The sequence below is a fragment of the Microtus oregoni genome, unplaced genomic scaffold (assembly GCF_018167655.1).
Source record: "Microtus oregoni isolate MIOR12 unplaced genomic scaffold, Mior012 000018F_ref0000195, whole genome shotgun sequence".
Lineage (NCBI taxonomy): Eukaryota > Metazoa > Chordata > Mammalia > Rodentia > Cricetidae > Microtus > Microtus oregoni.
Window position 1 is genome coordinate 19,951,920 of NW_024543077.1, and position 18,978 is coordinate 19,970,897.

Here is an 18,978-nt window from a genome sequence, read left to right on the forward strand (position 1 = left end):
CTAAAGTTCAGATCCTCGGAGCCCATGCAAATATCAGCTGGAGAAACAGACCACCTGCAGTGATATTTCCTTTTTATTTTAATAAATAAAACTTTCCAAAAGATCAGAGAGTAAATCTGGTCAGCCCTACAAATCAGGCAATGCCTGCACACAACTTTAATCCCAGTAGCCACACTTGTTAGCCATAGAAGCCAGGTAATCGTAGTGCACACCTTTAATTCCAACACTAAAGAGGAATATAAGATGGGAGGAGACAGCTCTCAGCTCAGTCTCATTCTGAGGATTCGTGGAGGCAGGACAGCCATTTTGATATGAGGTAGAGTTAAGAGCCAGTGACTAGCTGCTTTACTTTTCTGATCTTCAGGTTGAACCTTAATACCTGGCATTTTATTATTTGTGCCACAGTTACCTATAACCCTAGCAGAGACAGGGAATCTTCATGTCCAAGCTGTTGTGTAAATTCCCCTGTATCAATGAACTCTGTCTGCATTTGGTTAAGAAGCCTTGCTCAAACAATAAAGTGGAAGAGACACCAAGGAAGATTCCCAGTTTCAGTCTTAGGCTTCCATACACATACACACATATGTACCTGCTAACACATGAGTTTGCACACACATGTGAACACTTGTACACATGTGTACACCATACACATGTGCATGTAACATGAAGAAAATCAATTTATATAGGAAATGTTGAGATTATACCCATTTCACCCCTTGGAAATACAACTTTACTTTCCATCTTTGTGTAATGAAGTTGTTCATTTTTTAAATTAATTTTTATTGAGTTCTACATTTTTCTCTGCTCCCTTCCCTGCTTCTCCCATTCCCTTCAACCTTTGTTCATTTTTATTTAAAATAAACCAAAACAAGGCAAGAATGGTAATATGTGATAGTAATAGATAGCTCTGTGAGTGTGTGTGTGTGTGTGTGTGTGTGTGCGTGTGTGTGTGTGATTTATTGGTTAGTATTTTTTTCCCAATGCCGGTAATTTGTACAGTTTGACTCCAAGTGTTCTCCATGGCCAAGGGCCCATAAAACATTTCCTTAACACTTTCTATCTGTGCTCTCTTGACTTCATTAAAATTTCATTTGGATCCAACCATCTGGTTTTATTAATAGTCCCACAAAAGAGTAGCCCCTGCCGGAGCTTGAACACCATGATCCATTCTCTTTGATTATTGTTCAGCAATTCTGCTAATATGACCACTCCTGCTGAGCAGTGGCTCATTATGTTTTGCCATTGTTTGTGAGAAGGAATATCAAATGGGTAGCAAAGTAACTTACAGCGAATTATGCTGTTGACAGGCTAGTGACTGAGGAGTTGTATCATTTTGTTTGGTTTTGTTTTGTTTCAGGAATTGTGAGAGAATAGCCAAGTTGCAGTTGGCCTTTGAATTATAAATTATTTTGAAACTAAAGGAAGAGTTTCCCTACTCCATTCTCACCATCTACCACTCCAGTTCTGGCCCCCAAAACACCAGGCACACACATGGTGCACATGCACACACAGAAGCAGACACTCATACTTAAACTGAGAAAAAGTAAAGCTTTTTAAAAGAAAGTTTTAAAGTAACATCCTCAATATTAAAGCTTACTAGTGTCTTCCACAGCAGTCAGTGCAGAAAAAATATATGACAATAATAGTGTTTATCTACAGTGAGGCTGTTATAAACATTCTGATGTATACTGTGTGGATAAACAAATTTTCTCCTTTCTTAGTATCATTTGAGATACCTGGGGATATTTTTATATGAAGCATAATTAAAGTATCCTGCAAGAGTTGTATATGAGAGATTCATTTCTGAGGACAAGTAACTGCCAGTCTTGGTCACCTGGTCACAGTCGAGAAAATGTTAATATCACACTCTGTATTCTACACTTTTTGATCTGATTTACCTGTGTTGTGCAGACTGGTTTGCAGAGATGAGTTTATGAAATGATTCAGAGAGTATAACTCCTAGTATCATGCTCTTTAACCATTGTGTGGCTGTCAGTGGCTTGGTTTCCTCCAACCATCATCCTAACATTGCTTTAGGATCTTGAGGACTTTAGGCATCAGGAACTACTCCAATCTACATTCAGTGGCCTCATCCCTTCTAAAAAGTATTGGATTTTGCCTGCTCACTTTTTGTTCCTAAAACTTTTAGTATTTAAAACAAATAAAATAGAATAAACATATCTAAATAAATAAGGCATTGAACAACTCCATTTTTAAATTTTTTTTCCTGTACTAGTCAATAGGATAAAAAGTTTCAAGTCATCAAACTCATTTTCTACAAGGTATTTTTTAGTGTGTTACATAACATTCTACAAAGCTTGGAAGGAGTGTTTTTGTACTTGGCAGTGTCAGTGATAAGACCTTACAGAGAAGCCAGTTCATTTGGCTTTATATATAAGTAGAAAAATAGAGAAATGTAATAAAAAGAGAATTTTGTGTTTTTAAATTTCCATTTCTAATTTTCTATGTGGGTGCTGGGGATCAAACTTGAGTCCTCTGAAATAGAGGCCAGTGCTCTTAAACTCTGACTCATCTTTTCAGCCTTGTTTACTCTCCGTTAAAAAAATGAAAAGATCCCCCAACTGGGGAAAAAGAAATAGGCAGGAGACTAGAGTTACCTGCTAAGCTAAGGCTAATGCAGGGAGTCTGTTGGGGCCCTGTTTCCTTTTATTGGGTTTCTGAGGAAAACTGTGGTCCAGAATCCTAGATAATCTCCTTAGTCATAAGCGAGTAGAACTGGAATTGAGAGACCACCTTTGTCCATGGCTATGCTGTGCGTCCTGTTTTCATGGGAAGAAGAAGTGCCTCTGAGAAAAGGGCACTCTTGGGATCAAAGGACACCCTAACTGAAGGAACAGTTGGGGTTCCCAGATCCATTTCTGCAGGTCATCCTAGCAGAACTGTACTTAGACCCAGTCATAAAGATTCCAAGTTGTACAGCCAACCAGGGTAGGTCCATGGTTTTTTTTTTTTTCAGATGCTATTCTAGAATTGGCCATTGTGTGGGAGCTGGTATCAAATTCTAGAACAATGAAAAAGAAGCCATTGAGATGTCTAAAATCACCTTAAAAAAAAAAAAGAAAAGAGAATAAATTATAAATTTAGTTCTCAGAGAATGGGACCCAAAATGAAGTGTAGACAAAAGGAAGTAAAGCTTAATTTTTTTTCACATGGCATTTGAACTTCACAGCCATTGTGCCAGCAGGATGACAACTATGTGGAGCCATGAAATCAGCTGAGAGGTGAGTGGTGGAAAGCAAGAGAATGGGGAGTTCTGGAAGTGTTTCAAGCCAAATATGACTTATGTGTTATTTTTTTTACTTTTTTCTTTATTTTGATTTAAAAGATAAACATTTCTTCCATTGTTCCAAAGTCTCTTTAACACCTACAGGTTAATAGCAATGGCTTTCTAACTTTTGTTTGAAAGGTTTTTAGTTTTGCTGTTAAATTTAAGCTCTTCGAGCCACCTGCAATTAATTTCTATACACTCTAAGATTATTTGTTTTATTTTCAGTGACCAATTCCTACTAACATATACATTGCATAGTTTCTACTTACTAAAGTCTGTGTTGATATCTCTTAATAAAATGTCATAGATATTTATAACATTTTATTTATAAAATATTATTTATAAAATATTTATAACATTATATTTATAAATATCTATAACATTTTATTTAAAATCAACTTTTTGTTTGTCCATTTTTATGTATTGTAAATGACCACACAAAGAATTGAATTTTATTATAGCATACTAATATAAGTCTTTAGAATATTTTTATCCCACCCTCACAGTGCTCTCTCTTCTTTCATTCCCCCATATCTGGTTCCCTTCCTCCTCCTAAAACGATACCCCCATTGCTCTCATATCATATCTATTTCATTTTCTAAGCATGGATTTACTTTTAAGTCCACTTTTGTTACTTAGCATGAATAATATTAATTGAAGTATATAAAGATTATAATGTGAATAGAGATTTTTAGTCCTTATGTACTTAAGACTTCTAGTTACCTTTTATTCTTTTTATATCATAAATATTTATGAGGTATACCATGTTTTAACACATATATGCTTTGTGAAGTCAAACTAGCTATTCTACCAATCCCCTCCTTCCAAAAATAGACCTTCTTTCTCTGCAAAATTTTAGTATACAACTGTTTTGTACTATACTAAACTTTGCCTCTATAATTTTTGGTTTGTTTTATTCTTTAGAACCGATCACAAAAAAAGAAATTTATGCAGGATTATTTTCATGCTACATACATACAAAGTCACTTGGTTAAAAGTATCTTTTGTGTCCTTTGAGAAAAAAATCCAGTAAGAAAATAAATACTCCCAAATATGTAACATTCCTGTGACAGATTCCAGTGTTGTTCAGTAAACATTTCTTCCCCTGGAGTTGGAGAATAATTCCCAGTCTATTCTCTCTTTGGAATTAATCACACAACTACTTTCTGCTAAAGAAATGTGAATGGATAATGTGAGTCAAAGGCTTTAAAATGCATGAATAGCTTGGATTGCTTGTTGTTTTATATCAGTTCTCACACAAACTGCTGCTCTAGAGAGGTACAAATCATAACGGAGCCCAACCTTCGATCCAGCATCAAGTCCAAGCGGAGCCGTTGAGATATCAGCCAGCCTCCACCAAGAAGAGAGGAATTTTAGCTGACCTGCTAAGTGAGAAGTGTTCAGTTTCAAGTGACAGCTGTGGGTGGAAGGGCAAATCCCTATTCATGCCTGTTTTTAAGTTTAGTTTCTTCCATGTTACTAGTTTTTAAAAGAATTTTAATAATTAAATAAATTAATTGTTTCTTTATTTCACATTCCAGCTACAGTTTCTTCTCCATTCTCACAGTCCCTTCCCCACCCCTCTGCAACCACTCCCCATCCACTCCTCATCCATTTCCGTTTAGAAAAGGACAGATCTCCTATGAATATTAAGAAAACATGGCATATCAAGTTGCAGTAATACTAAGCACCTCCCTGTATACTAAGACTGGACAAGGTGACCTAGTATGAGGAATAGCATCCCCAAATCCAGTAAAAAAGTGGAGACAGGCCCTATTCCTATTGTTAGGAGTTCCACAAGAGGAACAAGCTATACAACTGTCACCTAAGTGCAGAGGGCCTAAGTCAGTCCCATGCAGAAGTCCTGGTTGTTGTCTTCGTAAGACCCTGTGAGTCCAGCTTAGATGATTCTGTGAGTTTTCTTGTGGTGATTTTGACCCCTCTCACTCCTACTATCTTCTCTCCCTCTTCTGCAGGATTCCCCAATATCCACCTAATGTTTGGTTGTGAGTCTGCATCTGTTTGCATCAGTTGCTGGATGAAGGTTCTCTGATGACAACTGGGCTAAGCACCAATCTATCTGTACAGCAGAATATAGTTAGGCATTATTATATTAACTTTTCCCCCTCTAGTCACGTTTGGTTCTATCATACGTCTCTGTGTCATCCACCCTGTGGGTCCTGGCAGTATCAGGTGGGCTTACTCTCCTGGCATGGGTTTTAGGCTAGACTGATCATTGGTTGGCCATTTCCCAAATCTCTAACGCACCTTTACTCCAGCACATTCCATAGGCAGGATAGAACGTAGGTTGAAGATTATATGGCTTGGCTGGTTTCCTACTGCCTCCATTTGAAGTGTAGCCTGTTACAAGCGATGGCCAGTTTAGGCTACATATCCACTATTGTTAAGAGTCTTAGCTGGGGCCATTCTTGTAGATTCCTGAGAGATTCTCTTGTGCCATGGTTTTACCTGACCTTGAAATGCTCCCCCACTTTCCAGTAGTTTCCTTCAGTACTCCCCCCTACCTGATCGCTCATGTTCCTATCCCCATCTGCCATCAGTCCACTCATAAAAATCTTCTATTTCCATTCTGACAGGTGTAAGATGGTATCTTAGAGTTGTTTTGATTTGTATTTCCCTGATCGCTAAGGAGATTGAGCATGACCTTAAGTGTCTTTTGGCCATTTGAACTTCTGTTAAGAATTCTCTGTTCAGTTCAGTGCCCCATTTTTTAATTGGGTTAATTAGCATTTTGAAGTCTAATTTCTTGAGTTCTTTATATATTTTGGAGATCAGACCTTTGCCCGTTGCGGGGTTGGTGAAGGTCTTCTCCTAGTCAGTAGGTTGCCCTTTTGTCTTAATGACAGTATCCTTTGCTTTACAGAAGCTTCTCAGTTTTAGGAAGTTCCATTTATTCAATGTTGCCCTTATTGTCTGTGCTACTGTAGGAAGTGGTCTCCTGTGCTCATGTGTTGTAGACTACTTCCCACTTTCTCTTCTATCAGATTCAACATGTTCAGATTAATATTGGGGTCTTTAATCCATTTGGACTTGAGTTTTGTGCATGGTGATAGATATGGATCTATTTTCATTCTTCTACATGTTGACATCCAGTTATGCCAGCACCATTTGTTGAAGATGCTTTCTTTCTTCCACTTGTAGCTCCTTTGTCGAAAATCAGGTGTTCATAGGTTTGTGGGTTAATATCCGGCTCTTCTATTCTATTCCATTGATCGACTTCTCTGTTTTTATGCCAATACCAAACTGTTTTCAATGCTGTACCTCTGTAATAGAGATTGAAGTCAAGGATGGTAATGCCTCCAGAAGTTCCTTTACTGTATAAGATTGTTTGGGCTATCCTGGGTTTTTTGTTTTTCTATATAAATTGATTATTGTTCTCTCAAGACCTGTGAAGAATTTTGTTGGGATTTTAAAATTGGAAGTAAACAAGATTGCCAGGCAAAAATTGGGAAATTGGAGGTGGGAATGGGGTGGAGGTAAGGTGAGATGGGGAGAGAAAAGTGAGAAGGGGAGGATGGGGAGAGCTTGGGGGAATGAGATGGTTGGGATGGAGGAAGTGTGGGTATGGGAGCAGGGAAGCATATATCTTAATTAAGGGAGCCATTTTAGGGTTGGTGAGAGACTTGACTCTAGAGAGGTTCCCAGTTGTCCAAGGAGATGTCCCCAGCTAGATCCTTTGGCAGCTGAGGAGAGGGAGCCTGAAATGGCCCTATCCTATAGCCATACTGATGAATATCTTGCATATCACCATAGAACCTTCATCTGGCAGTGGATGAAGATAGAGAAAGAGACACACATTGGAGCACTGGACTGAGCTCCCAAGGTCCAAATGAGGAGGAGAAGGAGGGGGAACATCAGCAAGGAAGTTAGGACCACGAGGGGTGCACCCACCCACTGAGACGGTGGGGCTGATCTAATGTGAGCTCACCAAGGCCAGCTGGATGATGGAGCATGTGATCAAATGGACTCCCTGAACATGGCTGACAAGGAGGGCTGACTGAGAAGCCAAGGACAATGGCACTGGGTTTTGATCCTACTGCATGTACTGACTTTGTGGGAGCCTAGTCTGTTTGGATTCTCATCTTCCTAGACCTGGATGGAGTGGGGAGGACCTTGGACTTCCCACAGGGCAGGGAACCCTGACTGCTCTTTGGACTGGAGAGGGAGGGGGAAGGGGAGTGGGGGGAGATAAATGGGAGGAGGGGAGAAGGTGGAAATTTTTAATAATAATAATAATAATAATAAAATCTTCTATTTCCCTTTTCCAGGGAGATTCTGGCATCCCCCCCCCCCATGAACTCGCCTTGCTACCTATACTCTCTGAGTCTGTGGATTGCAGTATTTTATAGCTAGTATTCACTTATGGGTGAGTACATACCATGTTTATCGTTCTCATTCTGGGTTACTCTACTCAAGTGTAATCAGAGACTGGTTTTTTGTTTGTTTGTTTCCTGCCCACCCAGACCTTAATAATCACACAAAAACTATAATAATTACAACACCGGCCAATGAATGGCTTAGGCATACTTCTTACATTTTAAATTAACCCATTTCTATTATTTTATGTTTTTCCACGAGGCTTGTGGTTTGTTACCTCTTGCTTCTTGGGAGGCTACATGGCATCTGTCTGACTCTGCCTTCTTTCCGGTTTAATGCTTAAAGTTTAGTTTTCCTGTCTAGCTATAGTCTGCCCTTCCATAGGCCAAAGCAGCAGTTTATTAACCAGTGATAATAAAACATATTCAGAGTGTACAGAGGGGAATACCACATCACTCCTAGTTCTACCCATTTGTCTTCAAATTTCCTGTTGTCCTTGTTTTTGAAAGCTAAGTAATACTTCATTGTATAAATGGCCCATATTTTCCATATCCTTTTTTTGGTTGAGGGGCAACTATGTTGTTGCCTGGTTCTGGTTACTACAAATAAAGCTGCTATAAACATAGTTGAGCCATGTTATTAGTTTTTAAATATCTAAATTATATGAAACAAAAAAATAATGAACAAGGGCATTAATAAAAAGAGAAACAGAACTGGATGATGATGGCACATGCCTTTAATCACAGCACTTGGGAGGCAGAGGCAGGCATATCTCTGTGAATTTGAGGCCAGTCTGGTCTTCACAGCAAGTCCCAGAACAGGCACCAAAGCTACACAGAGAAACTCTGTCTAAAAACAAAAAAACAAAAAAAAAGAAAGAAAAAGAAAAAACAGAAACAAACCCAGTAAGTATTATATTATCATCTCTTTATGTATATATATCCATAATTTCCAAATTGGAAAATGAACAATGAAGTGTCTTCCTACTATAATATCTTTGATGGTAAATCTGTCTTTAAGTTATGAATTTGGTTCATAAAATAACTGCATTGCTTAAATAAAATGAAGGGACCATTGCTAAAAGAAGACATTTGTTATATTCATGTGAGAGTGTCCTATTTGTATGGAATAATACATGGGCTATATTGAAAATATCTTTAAAGAAGTAGGAAAAATGAAAACTAAACAAGATGGCAAAAAACATTAAAATATAATGCATATATCCGATCCATGTATAGAGCATATTTAGCCTTGGGAGTAAATAAAAAGATTAAATAATTATATTAACAAGCCTTGAATGGCCAGAGAATGCTTTTTGTTGACAAGTGGCAGGTCAATACAATTAATTCAACAATCAGCCAAACTTTAGAAATTTAAGCAGACAAAAATTCCTTCCTAGAGTTTCAAATGGAGACTTTTTTGTTTGTTTGTTTGTTTTTTGAGTAGGATTTCTCTGTGAGGCTTTGGAGTCTGTCTTAGATCTCACTCTGTAGACCAGCCTAGCCTCAAACTCACAGAGCTCTAACTCCCTTTGCCTCCTGAGTGCTGGATTAAGTGTGTGTGCCACCACAGACCCACTCAAATGGAGACAGTTTTATAACAGTGTTATTTTTTTTAAATGTGGAGAAAATTCAGGTATCAAACCAGAAATAAAGTCACAAACTTTATCTCTCTCATTAATGTAATAGAATCGAGCAGCATGTACAAGTAAGAAGCAGAGCTGTGTGGTTTATTTTTGATACAAAATCTTACCATTTTAGTTAATCTGAGGATGATTCCAGAATTTCTGATACCAGTAGCTGGATTCCAAATTGACCTTTTCAATCTTCTCTTAACCTGGCTTGCAATGCTGCCTTGCCTGTCAGGATACAATCCGGAGCCGCGTGCATTTTAATTGTCAGGATACAATCCGGAGCAGCGTGCATTTTAATTGCTTCTTCTGCTCTCTAAGGATGTGAGAGAGGGAGGAATGTTTTGTGTCAGCTGGATTGTTTTTACTGAAACTAATAAGACATTTAGAAACACTCGGTGCTGTTGAAATTTCTCATTACGCCTACATTTTCCATTTATAATAGTTTTGTGTTGTGTACCTTGTAAGTAGGTAAGTGACGTAAACTCCCACAGCCTCCAACTGCCATTTTCTTATGTGCTGAGCCTTGGTCTTAAAGGTTTTCTTGTTGAAAAATTTCATCATTCAGAATAGAATATTTGATGCATCTTATAGTCTTTATAGATACCTCTTATACATTGTTTTAATGACTCTTTTAAATAGAGGCAGATATAGGCAGATCTCTGTGAGTTCGAGGCCATCCTGGTCTACAGAGCAAGTAATAGGACAGGCTCCAAAACTTCAGAGAAACTCTGACTCCAAAAACCAAAATGAAAAAAAAAAAAAAGGTACTTTAATGTACTTTTTTTTTTCTTACTGAATTGTTCTCTGTTATCTGGGTATTTGAGACATTTTCTGCCTTCTTTGGTTGCTACTCACCATCAATCTGCACAATATTTTCTGTCCTATAGTCTTATATTCCAAAGCATTTATCTTCCTTACTCTCTTATCTTCAGTAGAAAACTTAAAGCCTGCGATCTTCCAGGCAAATACATTTTTTACTTAATATTGAAAGACACAATCCATCTCTACATAGGATGATTCTTTTGTAGTCTTGAGACACAATTTAGCTTATTACTATATTTCTCATAGCTGAGTTGCATTTTGCTCTTGTAAAGATTAGTGACAAAAAGAATGAAAAGACCATGATCCTGTGTCTTCTGAAGATGATTTCCTGCCTATTTTTAAACATTCACCAATTTAAACAAAAGCAGAGGACTAGCCAGCAGCAGTTTGGATAAATCCTTTTAGCCTCCTAAGTGCATGTCAGGTTGATACCCCAGGACAGATGTACATTCTGACTGGCCATGTTCCATGGGCAGCCATTTCTATATTCAATGCTGTTGAGAACTCAAAGGCCTAAATTCAAGGTGGTGATGTAAAAGAAGACAGGAATGTAATTAAGGATAATAGCTCTCAGTAGTAAAGCCAATCACTTTTTATCACAGCGTTGTTACTGCGTAAGATTTATTTTCTGCTACCACTAAAAATTTAAGGTGATGAATGCCTGATAAAATTCTGTGAGGAGCGGATCAGAGAACGATCTCACCTAACAAGAATGTGATTAATTTGCCTTCTGAATTTTATGATCTAGTAAACAAGTACTAGTAACTGTGGCTTGAATTCAATCTTCTTATGTGTTCTGAAACATCAGGTTCTGAGAGTACCAAGAAGCCAAAGAAGGTATCACTTGGTGTCATAAAGGCTAATGTAAGAATGGGAGGGTTGGTGAATCACCTGATCCCCAAATTCTGACATTTATTTCATTTTCTCAATACTAATACACCTAGAATTGCTAAATATCTATTTATATTTTCAGGCACTTTGGATTGTCAAACAAAAAAATTATAATTTGATATCTATAAAGTTATAAAGTATTAATGAAAATTTTAAAAAGCTGTTTTGGGGCCGGATAGCACAGACTTGTATTCCTTGATCTTTAGGAGGCTGAAGCAGGAGTATTTTAAGTTCAAGGCCATCCTGGGAAATTTAGTGATATTTTTTCTCAAAATGTTGAAATGATGAAAAGGGCTGGGAGACAATCCAATGTTAGAAAGTCTGCTAGCAATGAGAGGCCTTAAGCTCAAATAAACTACAGCAGATAGACAGCCCATCAGTGTACCATTTCCTCTGTGACTGTTTTAAACTCTCTGCATCTTACCATTTTCAAAAAGATTTAAAATACTAACATTCACAGTTTCTTTAAGTTGTATAACTATAAATTTACAGAGATAAATTCAGTTCAAGCATGCAAAACAGCTCAATGATATTGAGAGTTATTGTCCCTATATAGTTTAGAGATCTTTAGAAATAGGACTAAAAGAGGTTCAATAGCTTATTAAGAGTCCTAGGGCTTTTAGTATTGGAGCTAGAATTCGAATGCAACTGCACTGCAGAATTTGTCTTTCTGACTCAAGTGCTGGCAGCTATCTATGTACTGGAAAGACAGGTCCCAGGGCCCATTTTAACTCCATGTTAGCCTTCTATAGGATCATCTGGGATGAACCATGCCAGCCTACCCAAAGGAAACAGGTATACCAGAAAGCTGGCTTTTATTAATGTCGGTCTATAATCAGTGACTGGAATTTCAGATATGAGCCAAGCAAGAGTAAGTGTTGGATTCTTTAAGAACTCACTGTACAGTAAAGCACATTTTGTTTGTTTGTGATTTAGCTGAGTCCTTGGCCAAATGGCATTCTGTGCTGCCTGACACTCAGATTAGCCACTAGGTGGCACTGAGTCTTTGGAGCTAGTTTACGTGAGCTGAGTGCGGTCCATAAATAGATAGGCTTTTTGTTTTTTTAAAGGGTGTTAATGAGCATCTTTAACTTGTACTCTTATATAAATTTATCACAGATGTTTGTTTCCAAGCCATAAACCATATTGGCCACTATTTAGTACTATTCTAAGCCTTCATCATCATATCCCATACTGATTGCTTATGAGGATTTTGAATCAGGCATGGCAGAGTGTGGGTAGATCTTGGAGCAGCCCACGTAGACTATCTTAAAACAGGACCCCTAGATGTACTTGACGACTTGCTTCAAGAGTGAAGTATCTCTGCAATATCTCCCCTTGGCAGAGGGATAAGAATATGAGACTTGACTGTCTTGCTGAATATAGAATATAACTGCTCCTCAGAATACATGTATTGTTCATGAGTTTCCTTGTTAATATTGCACTGGATGGAATGATGTTCCAACGTGATTGACTTTTATTAAAGCAAGGGGAACTTTTAGAAACCAAGCCTTTTTTTTTTCTTGGTCAAATACATTATATAAAAGAAATTGATAAAGAAGAGATGTTTATCAACACAAGAAGAAAATATCAAAGGTTAGAGTAAAAGCAAAGTTTAGTTTCCTGGGGAGATAAATATGTTAGTTAGTATCAAGTATCAATCAAAATGATTGTCATAATATCAATCCAACTAAAAGACTTTAAAGTTACTATTTCTTAAATAATAGTAGAATACAAAGAATAAATTATAAAGAAAGTATGTATGCTACTGTTAATAATCAGATTACATTCTTAGCTTATGAGAATGTGAAATGGCACCATAGATGAAAGTGCATTTAGTTAGGCAACAAACCTACTAAGAAGCTGTTGTTTTTATTAAACAGTTCCATGATGTCTGATATAGAGCTGGTGAATTCATGATCTTATAACATAAATTAGATAACTTAAGCAGAATTTAATTATTTCTCTAGTTCATCAAAGATTTTGTTTATCCAGGGATATTTCACAGAATTAAATAGTTATCAGTTTACCTGAAATTAGCTTTGCTTCTTCTCAGTAGCGTCTGATGACTACTTAAGAGACAGCTACTACTAGTTTTTGAAGAGTGAATCTTAGTTGCTGTTATATTGTTGTCAAGAGACATCGTGACCAAAGCTACTCTTATAAAGAAATATTTAATTGGGTGCTTGCTTACAGTTTTAGAGAGTTAGGCCACAGCCATCATGGTAGGAAACAATTAGACAGGCTTGGCACTGACCAGTAGCTGAGAGCTTTACATCCTGATCTATAGGTATCAACCAGAGATGGGAGGTAGGAGAGGGAGAGAGAGAGAAATAGAGAGAAATGGGTCTTTGCATGGGTTTTTGAAAATTCAAAGCCTACCCCCAGTGGCACAACTCCAAGGCCATACCTACTCCAATAAGGTCATACCTCTTATTCTTTCAAAATAGTTCTATTAATTGGAAACCAAGCATTCACACATTATGAACCTATGGGTTGATTTCTCACCCACCACTCTCAAAACTCTAATTTCTCTACAATCTTTAAGTTTTCCTTTAGACATCCCTCTCCAGCTCTGGCTTACTCAGTCTGTCTGCCAATCACCTCTAGAAGGGTTAATTGATACAAATAATTCTACATTTATTTTTCAAACTGATGGATGTCTAGACTTGGAATTATATAGGAAGTATATTTTTGGTAAAGCATCTCTCACTGAACCTAGAGGTACCAATTAACTTTTCAGCAAACCCAAGCAATTCTCCTAGCTCTTCCTCCTCAATGCTAGGATTATAAGCATGTACCACCATGTTCAGCTCTTTACATGAGTTCTGGGGATTCCAACTCAGATATTCATGCTTGCACAGAAACACTTCACCAATTCAACCATCTCACTGGCTTCCCCTTAGTTTTCTAAGTTGCTGAAATATAAAATATTATTGTTGAACTACAGCAAACCACTTGACCCGGGTGGTACATTAGCCTGTCTTGATTGGAAAGATCAATTCCTCCTTCTTGCTCCACAGTCTCTCCTTTTGCCCTGAAAGAAGAAGGCTTAATTCTGCCATCAATCAGACCATAATCTGTCTTATTTGAATGGGAAGCCATTCTTTCTTTTAGAGTAATTTAATTGAAACTACCCAATAGGCTACTGGAAAGAAAGTTAAAATTCTTTAGTGAAGATTTTTGTTTTGTTTATGTCATTTTATTGTAAGATAGGTAGTCCAAGAATGCCTGTCTCAGTTTAGAAAGAACAAGAATCTGGCTGGACAGAGCTCAGCAGTCCCAGACCTAGAGTTCAGGAGGATTCTTGAAGAGCTAATAGTTTTCAGTTTATGTTGGTGTCTTGAAGATATTGGATTTAGCATTCACAGTAGTAACAGGAAAGATGAACTTTCCCATAAGAGTGAAAGGCAAAAAACAAAGCACATTTATCCATATCCTATCATGGGGGCTGCCAACAAGTATGGTTCAGATAGAGTGTGTCTTCACCAATCAAATAATCCAATTAAGAGAAAATTATTTTTTAGAAGTGTTGAGCTGTTTGAGTGTTAGTTGACTCTAGATGTGGTCAAGGTGACCAGATTAGCCACCACAAAATTCTGTAGGCTTTATTTTTAGTTTTTTTAAAATTTTAATGCACGCATACAGCATATCTTGATCATATCTACCCCTGTATTTTACTTCTAACTTCTTCCAGGATCCCACAAAATGCCAACAGATCTACCTCCCAACTTCATGTCCTGTTTGTTTTTTTAATTTCTTGAGTCCAGTCTAGTATTGCCCATATGCTCATGGGCATGTGGTCATCCCTGGGAACATGGACAACATACTAGTGGCAACACTCCTAATGAAAACTGTCACCCCCTTCCTAAGCAGCAATAAACTGTCAAGCTCCTTGAAGAGATGGTGCTAAAGAGCCCACCCCACACCATCCTAAAGATTTTAATTAGCTGAATTTTGTACAAGTCTTATATAGGTAACCACAGTTGCTGTGACTTCAATGTGCAAAAACCATGTCATATCCAGAGGACAGCATTTCACAGCACTCCTTCCCATTTCTGCCTCTTGTATATTTCTGTCTCATCTTCTGAGATGAAGTCAGGGACTTGGAAAGGAGGACTGATGTGTATATCCCATCTACTCCTGGACACTAACAGTTCCTTGTTCTCAGTAACTTTATCAATGATTAATCTCCATGTTAACCATTGCCCACTACATAAGAAGCTTCTCTGACCAAGCTTGAGAGAAGCACAAATCTATAGATATAAATATAAATGTAATCTTGATCTCCAGTGTGAGTCTGTAAAAAGTGTAGAAACCATTTAGTTGTAGCGTCTAGGTGGAACATAGTATTGCCTGATGTAAGAGGCCACTTGTTTTTGACTGGCTGCTCAGACCTGAAATAATCACACAGAAACTGTATTAATTAAAGCACTGCTTAGCCTATTAGCTCTATCTTTTTATTGGCTTTCTCTTACATCTTAATTTAACCCATTGTTATTAATCATATATTGTCACATGGCTGTGACTTACTGGCAAGGTTTCGGCTCATCTGTTTTTGGCAGCGGCTACGTGGCATCTCCCTGACTCTGACTTCTTTTTTTCCAGCATTTAGTTAGTTTTTTTTCTGTCTAGCTCTGTTCTTCCCTGCTATAGGCCCAAAGTAGTTTCTTTATTCATTAATGGTAATCACAGAATACAGAGGGAAATCCCACATCACCTGATGATGTGGGAAGTCCTTCTGTATATGTCTTACTTTTATTGGTTAATTTAAAAAGCTGCTTTCAGCCAATGGCTTTATAAAATATAGCCAGACTGAAAGAGATAGATATATAGAGAGGGAGTAGGCAGAGTCAAAGAGACACTATGTAGCCACCAGAGAGGAAAGATGCAAGCTATCAGCTGAAACCTTACTGGTAGGCCATGAACCTCATGGTAAAACATAAAATAATGGAAAGGGGTTAATTCTGGATGTAAGAGCTAGCTAGTAATATACTTAAGTGATTGGCCAAGCAGTGATTTAATTAATATAGTTTCTGTGTGGTTATTTCCAGTCTGGGAAGCCGGAAATGAACAAGCAGCCTCCAGCAACAATTGCCCTCAGAAAAGATTGTTTTTACTCCTTTGTGAGATAACTAGCTCATGTGGTAATGAGTTACTACAAAAGAGATACTGACCCATGAATCTTTCATTCACACAGCTCCTATTGTTGTGATGCCATCCACCATGAGTTCTCAGCAGAAGTCAAAATGATGGGGTGTTGAGCTTCACTTTCACCTTCAAAGGTATGAGCAGAATGAACTATATTTTTAACAGATTTTCTTGATTTTGGTATTTTGACATAGCAATGAAAAGCAGAATACTAGAATATATTCATGAATACCATTTAATTGTTTTGATTTAATAATTATTGTTTTCCAATTCTCTGTATCTCCTGCTTGCAACGAAGTTTTCAACTTGAAGTTCAAAGTGTTATTTTTGAAACTAAGAGCTCTTGAAACTCAACAGTAGTACTGAGGGAGACGAAATTGGATTATACAGTATAAATGCTTGTTTAACTATGCAGAGAGAGTTGCTTTGAACAAGACCATTGAGACCTCCTCTCTAAAAGAGCCTTGGTCCTAGTCAGCAAGTGGATATAAACAAAGGGCGCCATGAACAACTAATGGAACAAAGAATGGTGAAGACAATGCTTATGGAACTGAATTTTATGTTTTTCTTTTGACAAATTCCTAGTCTTTCAAATTCAACCTATTTAATTTATGATAAGTGTGCTTAGTGTGTTTAATGCCTTCCTTTTTGTGTTTGTTCTAAAATGTGTAGGCTCAGAGACTGATCATTTTCAATTGCTGCATAGAAATTTTTTAATTGACTAACAATGTTTTTATAAAATTCTAGCATTGTCTGGTTTAAAGATTATTGAAATTACATTTTAATTCACCAATTTTGATCCTCACACTTGATTATTAAAAGTGTTGAATTTAAGATTATGTATCCAAACATATAAATTAAATACTCCAACCTTCCTTACATTATTATTGTAGACTTAGTAAGTCCTTACTCATCTAAGAATAGCATAAATGTTGATATTTCCCACTATCAGGACTCTAGACATTTCTTTTAAAAATATCATTTAGAGCCGGGCGGTGGTGGCGCATGCCTTTAATTCCAGCACTCGGGAGGCATAGGCAGGCGGATCTCTGTGAGTTCGAGGCCAGCCTGGTCTACAAGAGCTAGTTCCAGGACAAGAACCAAAAGCTATGGAGAAACCCTGTCTCGAAAATCAATATATATATATATATATATATATATATATATATATATATATATATATATCATTTAGTTTGTGTGTGTGTGTGTGTGCGCGCGCGCACTTGAGTAACAGTGCATATGTGGAAGTTAGAGGACAACTTGTAGGAGTTGCTTCTCATCTCCACCATTCAGGTCCCGGAAATAGGACTCAGATTCTTAGGATTATTGGTAAGCACGTTTTCCCACTAGCCATCCATAAACTCCCCGGTAATTCTTTCTACTGAGAAGTGTTTGCTGACTATTCCTCATATTGGATTGCCTTGCCCAGTCTCAGTACAAGGAAAGGAGCTTAGTCCTACCTCAACCTGATATGCCATTCTTTGTTGACACCTACAGGAGGCCTCCCCCTTTCTGAACAGAAAAAGAGGAGTAATGGATTGGGATGCAGGGAGGTAGGGAAAGAGAATTGGAGGAGATAAAAAAGGGGAACCTGCGGTGAGGATGTAAAATAAATGAATAAGTTTAATTAATTGATAAAAATTATTTTTGAAAGTATGATAATTGTTTTTTCAGCAAATGTATACCTAATGGTGACTGAGTGCATTCTATATATCTGTCTCATGCAATTCAGTCAATAACACTGTAAAGTGTGTGATATTATTAACTCCATATTTTGATTAGTAATAATGAACACAGAAAGTTTAAGAATTTGATTTAGAACTAGATACTGATATCCAATTGTGACCCCTAAATGTTTTCCCCCATATTTGTCTACAATACATTGTTATTTGCTAATTTCATGCCCATTTGTTAAACTTATATGCTCATTTGTTGTTAGTTTTTTTCCCTGCAAATTAAAAATGGTATTTATTCTTTGAAAATTCTGTACATTACACAATATATCTGATTAATATAAACCTTTCACTCATTCCCTACATCTCCCCCCAAACTTTATGCTCTCTGTTTGCAATTGTGCATTTGTACGATAGCTATTATAACAATATAATTGTCTATTTTTTAACCCACTGAATCCAATTACTATGCTCTTATGCATGTGTAGAGTCATTCACTAAGGGATAGGAAATATAACAATGTCTATATTCCTAAAGAAAAATGATTTTTCCCTTCCCTTCAGGTTAGACCCTGAGAGATCATCCAAACTCATACTTAAATGTTCATCTGGTTTGATCATACACAGATCTTGTAAAGCTAACTGTATCTGCTGTATTTTCATGTGCACAGTAGCCATGTTGTATCCTAGGACAGCATGTTATAGCTCTCCTTTTCGTCCTTTGGTTCTTATTCTTTCGGCCCCCATTTTTTGTGATGTTCCCCAAGTCTTTGTGAGGTTTTGGCACAGCGATCCATCTATGGCTGAGTACTCACAGTTGCTTATTGTCAGCATTTTAAACTGTAGGCCATTTATGAATTAACCAACTACCCACTGCAATAAGAAGCACAAATCTATGGATATTAATAGAAATATTTAGAAGGCATTTTGAGAATATGCCCATTTAGAAAAGTAACATTAGTAAGATGTTTCCCTAGCCAGGGTTTTGAACATATTTACAATAGTAGGCTTGAATTCCCTCTTGTGGAACAGGCCTCAAATCTAATTAAGAAAGATTTTAGTTTCTACCATAACAACCATGCCACTATTTTTTTTCAGTGGGCAAATCTTCTGTGGCAGGTCACTATTGTAGCATACAGGGGTACTGCACAGGATAATACTATCAATATCTCCACAACCCCC